Raw genomic sequence first — 11,772 nt, forward strand, 5'->3', positions numbered from 1 at the left:
CAAAAGGTTGTTGTTAATTAAATGACACACACTAATATTAAATAAAGAGTAGCACAGAACATGAAGACTCCTAATTCGGGGAAATGAACTAGGGGATGTGGAGGGGGAGGAGGAGGGGGGGTGGTTAGTGGGTGACGGGCACTGAGGGGGGCACTTGACGGGATGAGCACTGGGTGTTACTCTGTATGTTGGCAAATTGAATACCAATAAAAAATAAATTTATTATGAAAGAAAAGAAAAGAACAAAAAGAAAAGAAAAGAAAAGGAAAGAAAGAAAGAAAGAATGAAAGAAAGAAAGAAAAGAAAGAAAGAGTAGCTAGTAATAATCACAGCAAACAAACACTTAATCCATGCCTTTACCCCAAACTTTCTGGCTGATGTGTCCTCCCATCTGGCATCCTTTTCTCAATGAACTCCTATATGTCCCTCAAAGATTAGTTCAAATGGCACCTGCCTTTGAAAGCCTTCCTTTACCATTTCACTTGGGAAAAGGTAGCTTTCCCCACTGCAATACGCTTACAGCATTTTGTGAATATTGTATATTACAACCTGCATCTTCATAAATCTCTATATATGTGTTCTTCCTATAGTGTAAGATCTGCATGGAAAACAATAATATCTTGACATCCCCATACTCGGTTATGGGTACACTGTACCATCCCTCACCCAAGAAAGATATAGTAAAGTCCTAATACCCAGTACCTCAAAATGTGACCTATTTGAAAACAGAGTTGTTGCAGATATCATTAGTTAAGATCATACTGGAGTAGAGTGGAGCCCTAATCCAAAACAAATGATATACTTTTAAGAAGACAGCAATGTGAAGACACAGAGTCACAAGCACCATATGAAGCCAGAGGCAGAGATTGGAGTGATATATATCTCAAGCCAAAGAGTGCTAAGAATTGCTGGCCTTCATCAGAACCTATGAAGAGGCAAAGAATTCTGCCCCAGATCCTTCAGAAGGACTGTGGCCCGACCAAAACATTGATTTCAGACTTCTAAACTACAGAATTGCGAGATAATAAATTTCCGTTGTTTTAAGCCAGCAACTTATGGTACTTCATTATAACAGCCCGAGGAAACCAATACATGTTCCCAGATTCAGGGGGAAAAACTAACATATTTGTGTTAAAGAAGCAAATGACTTTAAGAATTTTACTTAATCAATTGGGACTTACATAGAAAAATAGGAGTGTACAGAGATGGCTAGATTAGACCATCCTAAATTCTGGCTTTAAGAATCTGTAAGTACCTGATTTCCTATTTAAGTATCATATTTAACTTCCTTGCCCACCTAAAAAATTAAGGTTATTGATGCTTTTTCTTTTAAGATTTTTTTATTCATGGGATCCCCGGGTGACTCAGTGGTTGAGTATCTGCCTTTGGCCCAAGACATGATCCTGGAGACCCAGGATCGAGTCCCGCATCGGGCTCCCTGCATGGACCCTGCTTCTCCCTCTGCCTGTGTCTCTGCCTCAGAGAGACACTGAAAGAGAGAGAAAGAGGCAGAGACACAGTCAGAGGGAGAAGAAGGCTCCATGCAGGGAGCCCGATGCGGGACTCAATCCTGGGTCTCCAGGATCTTGCCCTGGGCCAAAGGCAGGTGCCAAATCACTGATCCACCTAGGCATATCAAGATTGATACTTAAGACTTAGAAAATGTTGACATATTCCTCCTTGCCCTGTACCTACACTGACTGCTTATAAAATGAAACCTAGTCTTATTCATCAGAGCAATGACATAAAAGTTTTTCAACAGGTGATTCATAAAAAATGGCATACTTATTCATCTTTATATGGTATCTATAGTCCAAGGAGATTGTGTCTGAGACTCCAGAAAGTTTTTTCCAAAGCATTTTTATTAACAACATGTTTGCTCTCAGGGACCTATTAATTTATTATAATGTAGTTATACTGATAGGCATCTTACCTAAAAACATTCATTTACATGGAAATAACAGTGTAAAGACAGATAAAAGTAGTCTTATATTTAGGCCAGAATCAAGGTCTATCTACTCTTTACGTTAGTAATTGCAGCTAAGAAGGAAGGAAAAAATATAGAATTTGGAAGGAGAAATGTAATTTCAGTCACTGTGGTTAGAAGGGACATTTATTGTATGATTGAAATAAGTCAATAGGAGAATGACAAACATTAAATGGTCTCATTCATTTGGGGAATATAAAAAATAGTGAAAGGGAATAAAGGGGAAAGGAGAAAAAATGAGTGGGAAACATCAGAAAGGGAGACAGAACATGAGAGACTCCTAACTCTGGGAACAAACTGGGCGGGGGGTGGAAGGTGAGGTGGGCGGGGGGTGGGGTGACTCGGTGATAGGCACTGAGGGGGGCACTTGATGGGATGAGCACTGGGTTTATTCTATATGTTTGCAAATTGAACACCAATAAAAAATAAATTTATATTAAAAAATCCAAAGTACACAAGGAAGGCAAAATGCCATACTTATTTGGTGCCTAAAATAACATGTTATTATAAAGTAAAGCAATTTCATTTTTGGAGCATGGAAAATCCCAAAACTATGAAAAATGTGCTTTCTGAGATCTCTAAGAGCCTTAACTTCAAAAACATGCAGTGAAGGTACTAAATAAATATTTCAAGAAAAAGAATGCTCTGGCATGAGTCAAACATCCAGTTTCTGACACCTACATTCAATGTTGCCTCTAAAGAGATGTCTTGTCTTTCACTGCTCAGGTCCTTGAGAACCAGGCCTCACAATGAAGGAAGTCAGTATAGTCACAGTCTGGTTCTCCAGCTTCTGGAACTCCCAAGAATGCACAGATTTGATCCAGTCATCTATAATCCAACAGTCATTCAATAATCATGAGTTATGCCTTACCCTAGGCTCACCACTGATTTGCTGTTGGCAGCTTTGATTAATTTTTTTTTTCTGAAGCTCAGTATTCTCATCTGTAAGCAAGGATAATGATGGTATCTGCTTCCTAGGATTTGTTGTGGTAATTAAATAAGAGATGGCTCATAGGACTTCACATAGAGCCTGGCATATGATAATTACCCAATACAAGTTAACTGCTGTCTTTATCATCATTACTGGAATATGTTATAAAACTAGTAAGCAAGTTGAGGGTAGGACTGTGCCTATTACTTAATGGACACCCACACTGAACAGCTGAGACCAGTGAATGCTAAAGTAAATCTTCGTGCCAATTCCAGCCCAAAGCCTACTTCTGTAAATGTTTATTGGAACACAGCCACTCCTGATCTTTTATATGTTGTCTATGTCTACGTTACCCAGCAGATGTACATAGTTGTAACAAAAGGACTGAATAGGCTGCAGACTGTGAACCATTTATTACTTGGCTCTTTAAACAATAAGTGTGTTAATCCTGCACTAGAGCATCGCCACTTACTATGTGGTCCTCAGCTCATTAGAAATACAGACACTGGGATCCCTGGGTGGCTCAGTGGTTTAGCACCTGCCTTCCGCCTAGAGCGTGATCCTGGAGGCCGGGGATCAATTCCTGCATCAGGCTCCCTGCATGGAGCCTGCTTCTCCCGCTGCCTGTGTCTCTGCCTCTCTCTGTGTGTCTCTCATGTAGAAATAAACAAAATCTTTAAAAAAAAGAAATACAGACACGTAGGCTCCCTTGACCTACTGAATCAGAAACTATATATTTTCACAAAATCTTCAAATGATTTACAAACATTAAGGGTTGAGAAACAGTGGTCTAGGTCAGAGGTTAACAAAATTTCTGTAAAGGGAGAGAGAGTAAATATTTAAGCCTTTGTTGCAGGACTATAATATCTGTTCAAATCTGCCTTCCTATCTCAAAAGCAGCCAGAAAAAAATATGTAAATAAATGGGCACGGTTCCATGCCAATAAAACCAAGTATGGAACCTGAAGTTTCAATTTTATACAATTTTCATGTATCACAAAATATTCTTTTAATTTTTTTCAACCATTTAAAAATGTTGAAACCTTCCCTTAGCTTGTGTACCATACAAAAACAGGCAGCAGGGCAGCCCGGATGGCTCAGCAGTTTAGTGCCACCTTCAGCCCGGGGCATGGTCCTGGAGACCCGGGATCGAGTCCCACATCAGGCTCCCTGCATGGGGCCTGCTTCTCTCTCTGCCTGTGTCTCTGCCTCTCTATGTGTCTCAAGAATAAATAAATAAATAAATAAATAAATAAATAAATAAATAAATAAATAAATAAAATCATTAAAAAAAAAAAAACAACAGGCAGCAGGTAGGATCTGGCCTGTAGATCAGAGTCAGTAGTCTTAATCTAGGCTAAAGCCACATCACTGTTTAGCCAGCAGGTTACCCCTCCTCCCATACTCTCCCCAGGACTCTAAAAACCTATGTGTATTTTCTGGCACATGTGACTTTAGAGAAGTTATCTTCTACTCATCTAACTTATCCTAAAAAATATTTCTGTTCCTCCTTTATGACTTCTAACTTGTAATATAAAGTTCCTATCAAATGATGTGATGGTGTAACTGTTTCCTTTTCTTTGGCAGATTAAATAGAACATACCAGAGAGGCTGAACTAGGAAGCTATAGGTGAATAGACAGACAGGTGGACAGATAAGATACCTGCCTCCAAAGGAATAGGAACCTGATCACAATGAAAAACTCTTTGTCTCTAAATTCAAACCAAGTATGCTGAGCATTTCTAAATATATACTCAGGATTTGTGTCTATTTGATCCACAATATCCTTCTCCTTGACTCTTCAAGTAGTCTGAAGCTATTGGAAAGTAACATAGGAAGTCTGCACATCTTGCCCTTGCCCTTCCCCTTCCAGAGGCTAGTAGATCACAAGCAACTGAGAAGGAACTGCCAGAGAGGGTTCTCCATCCAGAAAAAAAAAAGAGCTTTGCCCCACTCTCAGGGCTCTGGGACACATTGGTGGGAGATGGCTAGAGGAGGGGATCCCTACCTGCCTTTTACTTAAGCCAGTATTCTTTGTTCCTGCTTATACTGAGATCATAAATCAGTTTCAGAAGAGAAGCTTAGTTCATAGAAACCTTTAATTTATGTTCAAAGTTTATTGAAGCTAAGCTCAATAAATGGTAGATAAGAGGACTTTGTTGAGTAAACACAACATTCATAATTTAGGTTTAGCAATTTAAGAAACATGAAAGTACTCAAGATTCATCAGAAGCACAAACTATATGAACTATCTGCACAATCTTAGAAGAAAGATTTACATATACCTATAGACTTATGATATATATATATATAACATTTTAATCTAAATGAATGTGTTAGAATACATTCTGACCCCTGGTCTCGGCTACCATCACATCTTTTTTGTCATTTAACCTTACTCTGTTTTATCTTTCTACCATCATCCAATTTTCCCTCTCCTTTCAAGGATAATTTATTCTGCGAAACAGGCTGAGATAAAAACCTTTCTACATAGCCTGATAAATCTTATAATTATAAATTATTCAATAATGAAATGGTTCCCATTGTGTATTAATGAGGAAGATTTCAGCTACAAGAAACAGAAAATCCTGGCCTCACTAGCTGACGTCTTAAGAAATTGATCATTTCATAAGAGAAATTCTGCAGTTAGGCAGCTACACGGTTGCTTAATTCAGTGCCTCGACAACATCATCAAGGATCTTTCCATTTTTCAATATTGCATTATTCAGGATATAGGCTTATCCTTATGTTAACTACCTTACACCATATGTGACAAAATGATATCCAGTAAAAATGCTGTGTTTTTGTGTCTCTTTAATTATGACAAAGTTTTTCCCTGAGCTCCCACAATATTCCACTTCATAGCTCATTGACCAGAAATGCATCATACCTGTTTCTAAAATATGAGCAGCCAAGAAGAATGAGATTACCATAATTGTGCTGAATGGGGAAAATATGCAGCCAAGAATATTTTATCTGGCAAGCCTGTCATTCAGAATAGGAAGAGAGATAAAGAGTGTCCCACACAAACAAAAACTAAAGGAGTTCATAGACCACTAAGCCAGCCCTGCAAGAAATATTAAGAGGAACTGAGTGGGAGAAAAAAGATCAAAAGCAACAAAGACGGGCAGCCCCGGTGGCCCAGTGGTTTAGCACTGCTTGCAGCCCAAGGTGTGATCCTGGAGATCCAGGATCAAGTCCCATGTCAGGCTCCCTGCATGGAGTCTGCTTCTCCCTCTGCCTGTGTCTCTGCCTCTCTGCCTGCCTTCTCTCTCTCTCTCTCTCTCTCTCTCTCTCTGAATTAATAAATAAAAAATCTTTTCTAAAAAAAGCAACAAAGACTAGAAAGGAACATCACCAGAAACACCAAGTTTATAGGTAACACAGTGCCATGAAATTCATATCTTTCAATAAGCAATCTGAATGTATATGAACTAAATTTCCAATCAAAATACATTGGGTATCAGAATAGATTTTTTTAAAAAGGCACATCTATATGCTACCTACAAGAGACTCATTTTAGACCTAAAGACACCCCCATATTGAAACTAAGGAGATGGAGCACCACTTATCATGCTAATGGATGGCAAAACAAAGCCAGGGTTGCCAAACTTATATCAAACTAGATTTTAAAACAAAGACAGTAAGAAGTGTTTGAATGATACACTCGACCAGATGGCCTTAACAGGTATATTCAGGACATTTCATCCCAAAGTAGAATATGCATTCTTTTATATACAATGGAGTATTACTCAGAATGAAATCTTGCCATTTGCAACAATGTGGATGGAGCTAGAGCACATTACACTAAGTGAAATAAGTCAGTAAGAAAAAGACAAATACTATATGATTTCACATTCATATGTGGAATTTAAGAAACAAAACAGATGAACATATGGGAAAAGGGGGAAAAAAGAGAGAAGGAAAAAACCATAAGAGACTTAAGGACAGAGAACAAACTGAGGGCTGCTGGAGGGAGATGAGCAGGGATGGGCTAGATGGGTGGTGAGGACACTTGTCAGGATGAGCACTGGGTGTTGTATGTAAGTGATGAATTACTGAATTCTACTCCTGAAACCAATATTGCAAATCTATGTTAAGTAGAACTTAAATACAATTTAAAAAAAAATTACCGTAATTGGATTAGGAAAGCATATGGTCATGTGAAAGATTATATTACCTGAATGAAAATCAGCATTAGAAAGAAGTGGGGAGGGATGCAGGAGCTATTACTCAGTAGTCACACAATACTCAATACTACAATCAATAAGAGGTATCCTGTTCATCAGCCTTTGAAGGTAGCCAATTAATTTGCAGGAAATAGTAACTGGGAGATTCTGTGACTACACAATTTTATATTACTGGAGTAATAAAGACCTGAAGCAGCCTCAATGTAATTACAGAATAAAGGCACATACCACAATCTGAGAATAGTTCTAGAATTTGGCAAAACCTGGTCCTAACACCTTTCAGTAAACCAATGTTCATCAAGGACTCAAGCAGTTGGGATTTATAACTGCCACTCAGGCCCCAGCCAACTTTCCCATGATGTGATCAGTTCCAATTAATATAATACACTTTAATTTGTGTATCATTCTGTATTCAAGTATGACAAGTACCTTAAGCAAAGAAAAAAAGCAAAGTTGAATTTAAAAAAATTAAAACATTCTAATGTGACCCAGAAGCTATCAATTTGTGAATGCTGCCGGGGCGGGGGGTCTTCTCTTACAGCCTCATTTAAGGGGGCTGCAAGTGGACAGAAACAAGGCTTGGTCATTCATAGCCGATAGATGATAGAAAACTGAAATGGAAAGAGAAGTCTGTGCATTCTGGTCCTTCTGTCCCTCCCTGTTCACCCACAGTGTCCACCTAGCAGCACAAGTACAGAAACTTGGTTTCTGTAAGCCAAGAGGAAGAGAACACTGTTTCTGAGACCCAGTTGATGGAGGAGGGGCCATGGTACACAATTCCTATTTACTTTTTCAACTATTTCTTCAAACTAAGAAAAAAACCCTATTCTAAATCTAACCTATTCTAAAATTATCTTAAATTTTCCAAAAACGAGATAGAAAGCATCTCAAATTCCCCTTCATAATTTGAAAGCACAAGTTAGAAATTGAGCACCAATAAAAAATAAATTTATTATAAAAAAAAGAAAAGAAACTGATGTCTGTTAATATATATCAGTACCTCATGTGTTTCAGACACAGCTATCTTACCTTCCTGTTATGTTTCGCTCTTTATTATACGAATGTACTAATGTAGCCAAGTAATTTAGGATGGGATCAACTCTAGTGGACTTCACAAGCAGGTTTAGTTTAGTTGGACAGCTATTCTTTTAAGTGTGTTGTTGCTAAAAATGTGACAGAGCTACTCTTTCTTCCATGAGTGTTCTGAAGACGTATTTAAACATTTCAACCTGTAAGAATCTGCTTAATCCCTCTGCAGAATATTAAAGGGAAAAGAAGTTACTCTTTGACCAGGAAAGTTTAAGGCATTTAAATATGATCAGATATCCAGAAATAAAATAGTACATTCCATGAAGAAACTAGGAAATCACAACACAGATACATTCATTGTACATGAAAAACTCAGAAACTTAGTATAAAAGCAAAGAAAATATTAAGTGATATTATTAAAGTAAGCTAACTAGAATAAGAAAATAACACCAAAACCACATTAATTCTATTGGTTTTTCTTGCACAGAACAGAGGGAAAATGATAAAAAATTGGACATATTAAATTTCTCCATTCTTTCCACTTAAGGGTAAAGTCTAGATCGAAAATGTTCTAAGAATTTCCTTTTATTTTATTATTATTATTATTTTAATATTACTTATTATTATTTATATGGAGCCCAATGCAGAACCTGAACTCATGATTTGAGCTGATACCAAGAGTCAGACACTTGATCAACTGAGCCACGCAGGTGCTTCGAGAATGTTTTGAGAATTTAATGGATAATTATTTCCCTTAAATCCAAATTTTTCCTTAATAGATTTTTAAAGAACCATATGCTCCTCAATAGTACTTAGTTTTGGCTTATGAATAAGATGAAAAACGTTTGAGGGATAATGGCTTTTATGTATGGACCTGGGTGTGCAGATGCACACACACACACACACACACACGCATGTGTGTGTGTATTTCCATCAACTGTTTATAATGGAAGTGTATCCAGAATAAGGATAAAACTACTGATTGGATTCTTAAACAATATAACTACTGCCTCAGAGTCTTAGAAAAACACTAGCTCAGAAGCTGCCAGGACTCTAAGAAATCAACCAGGATATGTACAAGCAAACGGCAGAACATTTATTAAAAGTCCACTACCTAATCTAAGGTGATTTGAGTACATCTATAGGTGTTTATGAGATTTTATCACATATCACTATGGTTCATAAAGCATTATTTATACAAACAATAACCATAGAAGTCCAACTCTCTAAACTTTCAAGATACCACTCGGTAAAGCAATCAATTACTTTGATTTAGTACACTGCTCTGGATTTTTCCTGGATGGCAAAGCCTAGATATTGGGAAAGACGCTAAAGACACGGCCAAGCTTCAGACCTTATCCTTTCTCCCTAAAAGACATTTATTTTTTTTTAAATTTTTATTTATTTTTGATAGTCACAGAGAGAGAGAGAGGCAGAGACACAGGCAGAGGGAGAAGCAGGCTCCATGCACCGGGAGCCCGACGTGGGACCCGATCCCGGGTCTCCAGGATCGCGCCCTGGGCCAAAGGCAGGCGCCAAACCGCTGCGCCACCCAGGGATCCCCCTAAAAGACATTTAAATAGTACCTACCGGTTGCAGACAGATATCATGTTGGTTTATGTAGATTTTCATCTATATCAAGTGTTAGTACCTTGGAGTACAAAGGATCCTTTTGGTCTTCCTAAAAACAAGGGAAAAATTGAGCAAAGGCATTCCTCATATGTGTGCTTTACTCAGTTACTTTTGCCACCTTGGCTTTGAACTTTTTGGAGTGGAAGGTGAAATCTAGATGAAAATCAGACCCTTATCGTACCCTGTTAACTCTTAACTCCTTTCTTTTAATTCCAGTACAATACCAACTTTATTTCTTAAAGGCCCTTCCAGTTCTGTGTAATCCATAATCCCATGAAGACTTCCACAGACCCTGACCACAGCAAATTCAAATTATTTGATAAGAAGACACCCTTCAGATAAATGGGACTTTTGTGCTGCTCTTTCGAATAATCTCTGGGACCCGGTCTTGCTATTGTGGTTTGTTGTCTGTTTTTATTTAGGGTTTTTATTTATTTGAGAGAGACGCAGAGACAGTGACAGAGAGCACAAGCTCAGGAGGAGAGGGAGAAGCAGACTCCCCACTGAGCAAGGAGCCTGATGCGGGGCTCCATTTCAGGACCCTGGGATCATGACCTGAGCCAAAGGCAAACGCTTAACCAACTGGTCACCCAGGTGTCTTCTCTTGTTGTTGATCATCCTGTCTTTAGGAATTTTCTCCACATTTGGACACACTAATCTGACTTCCCCACTTAACCCACCACCCATTGCATCTCATGAGCGGCTTTAAACGACAAAAAGGAAAATCCTGAAAGACATCAAACTCCTAAAAGACAGGGGAATTGTTAGGGACACTCCCAGAGCTGCAGCCCACCCCCTGACTTGTGATGGTATTTGAGGGCACTGAAACCAAGGGTAGAGCAGAACACACAGTTGTCTGGTAAAGCTCAGCAGTAATGACCAACTGGTGTTTGGCCAGAAATTCAGTTTTCCCTCCTCTTCCCCTAAAGACCATTAACGTTTTTTCTTTTAAGGATTTTATTTAGTTATTCATGAGACACACAGAGACAGAAGCAGAGACAGGGGCAGGGGCAGAAGCAGGCTCCAGGCAGGGGGCCCGAAGCGGGACTCGATCCCGAGTCTCTAGGATCAGGCCCTGGGCTGCAGGCCCGCTAAACCGTGAGCCACCCGGGCTGCCCACATTTTTTCTTTAATGTGATGGATTTGGCAGGTGAATTTATTCCATCTAAATACGAATGCCCTGTCTCGATTCATTCTTATAGCCTGAACTTTTAAAAAGTCTTCCGCCAAAAACAAACCGCCATCGCTGTACCCTCCGCCACCTCCCGCAGAACATCCAGTCATCAAATTGCATGAAAATCCTCTCCTCCCGGGGCTGCGAAGACGCATCCAATCCCTTTCCCCCGTCCCGCCCTCAGAAAGGCAGGCCCGGGGGGCGCACGTACCTCGCGGAGGCCCTGCCGGTGAGGGGGGCGGCGGGCCGGGAGCCCGCGTGCCCTCCACAGAGAGCCGTCCTCCGCGGTGCGGCCAAGGGCGCCCGGACAGTGGCCGGGCAGGGCCGCGGCGGGAGAGCGCACCTTGCGGGGTGTTTTCAGGCAGGCTTCCAGCTCGGCAGCCCGGACTCTCGGATGCGCCCCGAAACCCTGGTCTCGCTCGGGGAGTCCCTGCCGCCGCACCGCGCATGTGCTGGCAACTGCAGGCGCCCAACGGCCTCCCGCCCGCCTCTCACCTGCGCGTGCGCAGTCGCTCCTCAGAGCCAGCGGGCGCCGGAGCACCCGAGGCCTGTGGGAGCGGAGCTGCTTCCGCTCAGGCGGGCGTCCCCCGGCCTGGAGCTGGTCCCGCGAAGCCTGCAGCCGCGCTCGCCGTTGACGTGCGGTAGAAAGCAAGCTCGAAGCCGGCGCTTTCCTGCCTGTGGCCAGAAGCCTCTGCCTGTACGCAGATCTGGGTCGGTGCGGCCGAGGCCTAGACATGGGGTGCACGTGCTGTTCCACAGAACAGCCGCTCTCGCGGGGGCGGCCGCGCGGGGAAGAGCTCGCCGTCCGGGGGTCTCCCTGCCAGGACCCC

General features: G+C 40.9%; 1 long non-coding RNA gene across 1 annotated transcript in view; it reads right to left on the reverse strand.

The window, feature by feature from the left end:
* Positions 1-11,433, reverse strand: part of LOC140598525 (uncharacterized) — a 58,958-nt gene extending 47,525 nt beyond the window's left edge. The window contains exons 1-2 of the long non-coding RNA XR_012000963.1: positions 11,154-11,433; positions 9,727-9,817 (exon numbers count right to left, since the gene is read on the reverse strand). This is a non-coding gene — a long non-coding RNA (uncharacterized lncRNA). The remainder of the gene's footprint in view (positions 1-9,726; positions 9,818-11,153) is intronic.
* Positions 11,434-11,772: the final 339 nt, after the last annotated feature.

The sequence above is a fragment of the Vulpes vulpes genome, chromosome 4 (assembly GCF_048418805.1).
Source record: "Vulpes vulpes isolate BD-2025 chromosome 4, VulVul3, whole genome shotgun sequence".
Lineage (NCBI taxonomy): Eukaryota > Metazoa > Chordata > Mammalia > Carnivora > Canidae > Vulpes > Vulpes vulpes.